The sequence below is a fragment of the Micromesistius poutassou genome (assembly GCF_964030765.1).
Source record: "Micromesistius poutassou genome assembly, chromosome: 13".
Classification (NCBI taxonomy): Eukaryota; Metazoa; Chordata; class Actinopteri; order Gadiformes; family Gadidae; genus Micromesistius; species Micromesistius poutassou.
The window spans coordinates 19518891-19521390 of NC_140283.1; positions in this window are offsets into that span (position 1 = coordinate 19518891).

Consider the following 2500-nt stretch of genomic DNA (forward strand, 5'->3'; position numbering starts at 1 on the left):
GGCCATCTTGAATTTTAAACGATACCTGAGCAGGCTTCAGAATAGATTTTCTTTTGTGTATGTCTCACTCTCTAGCTAGTGGATTGTAAATCTTACCTCTTACCTTTTAGTCTGGCAATCAATGAACTCTTTAAATCCTAAAAGAGTCCTTTCTCTGACAGGCCAATGGGCTGCCGACGGCGTTATAGTAACGGTCTGGTCCACAAAGCAACTGTCAACAAACCTCTTGCCAGACCCACACCACACCACCCCCCCCCCCCCCCCTGCCCAGTGTCTGTTGAAAGATGGCCGCCAAGTGTAGGCTGTAAATGCCTGGCCTGGGGCGCATCTGAGGTGCAGCCATGTTATCTCTGGGCTGGATCTCAGTGGACAGGAAGTGACAGGAAGAGACAGGCAGGGATGCGCCGGGTGTTTGAGGGTCCAAACATCCTCTTGGAATCACCTGTTCCGCTTTAGGTTCTGTGAGCATTGACAAGCGTCCTCTTATTGTAATCTACCATCATCAAAGCCAGTAGCCCTAACAAGAAACAACATGTTCATAACACGTTTGCATCTCTAGTTTTGATCCTCACTGATCGCTTCGCAAATCTTCTGCTGTCCAGAGCTCTCTCGCTGCTCCTTCTTCTTCTTCATCTTCTTCTTCTTCTTCTTCTTCTTCTTCTTCTTCTTCTTCTTCATTATATTTTCTGTCCATCAAAACAGACGTGGGCTGGTGTTGTTGCCCATCTTCCGAGCCAGTGCTAGCCGCAGACGCATGTCCCGAAGTGCACTCCTGGCGTTCACACGTACACCTTCCCACTTGCACACTTAACAGATGACACAAACTTGGGACTGGCTTTGATGGGATGGCCTCAGGTTTGTTTGAGTGTTTGTGGATTGCCAAACACAGGCAGAGTCTCCGAGGCGTTTTTCAAAGCAGAGGCAAAGATCACTGCGGCGCTTGTCCGATCTCTTCTCATCGTTGTCTCTCGGCATCGGAAAGAAATAAGATCCGTGGAGATGGACAAAAAGAGAACTGGCTCTGCTGAGAATCGAATAGAGGGCCCTCTATTTTGATTTATTTTTCTGTATTTTTTGAAACGCCATGTGCACATTGAAGCATCAAACATTGACCAATGTTTGATGCGTTCACTGTACTTCACTTCTTCTGAGCTTCACTACTCCACTGCTAAGCTTCCAGTCGGCGCTTGGATGTGAATCAGTCCACCAGCAGCCAGGAACGACAAGGGAGATTACTGTTTAACTTCTCTTTGTGCTCCCAAAGCTACTGCATCGGACTAATTAACTGACATTGCATACCGTAGTTACCACAGTTTGTGTTTTTTCTCCCGGTGTTTGTCGGCTATTATCTCCATATGTTAAGTATTAGTTGTGGGGGAAGTGGGTCGACAGCAGAGCCACATTTACCTGGCTATAACAACCCACGTTTTATATAGCTGTGTCAGGAAACCATTTGTGTACACTTTCGCAATTACCGTGTATGGTATTGTGCCAACTATGAGATAATGCAGGGGAAGTCGTTAACCTAAACACCAGAGACGGTTGTCTTCTCTGGCTCCATTTTCACGTTGGTATTTATGTAGAGGTATGTACACATATGTCACATGACCAGGAGTATGTATACATACGTCACATACACAGACGATATTGCCGCTGACTCGTAAATTTGGCTATATGTCTTGAGACACATTCTCATGTTGCCTACTTAGGTCACACAACCGTTACCTTGAGAAAAACTATTGTACACGTGAAAGGCCAAGTTCAATCAAATGTGTTTCAACACATGGCCGTCCACAACTACGGTGATAATGAATGACATTTTTCATGCATTGAATTGTACATGCACTGTACCTCAAAATTATTTTAGGGACATTTTCGATTTTAGTAATTGCAAACTACCAATGCCCCCTCCACGCGTGACCATTGCAAATAAATCAACTCAGTTTCCATTACAAGGAAATTAACGTCAATTTGGAAACTGCTTTTAAAACGTGCCTAAACATTATGAACCGACTGTTGGCTGTGGACTGTTTAAACAACCCATTGCTAATTTTGGTAATAATTTCAGACCTTTTCATTGTCTTTCCATTCCGTCATACACCAACATGTTCTTGGACACATGTGTTCACGTCTCAGACATGACATTTTTCATCATTTCGACCATTTATAACTTTGCTAGAATCTGATGTCATCTTTCCCTTCTCTTTCAATTGATGTCCGTATTGAAGCGCGGGCATTGCTGGCAACACCTGTACCGTACAGTCTCCTTTGAGTCCTGTTCGAGGGAAACGCAGGACAACAGGAGAGCAAAAACCCGTTGGCACATTCTCAACTGTGCCACAAAAACCACGACAAGTATCAAATGGAAACTCGTATTGTTTAATTTCTCATCTGCTTCTCCTTCTCTGTTCTTTCATTTTTCCTAACGTTTGCCTTTCTGCTATTTCTTTTTCAACGTGTCTCTGGCGGCGTCGGCCTGGAACAGATGTTTCGCTCAGGC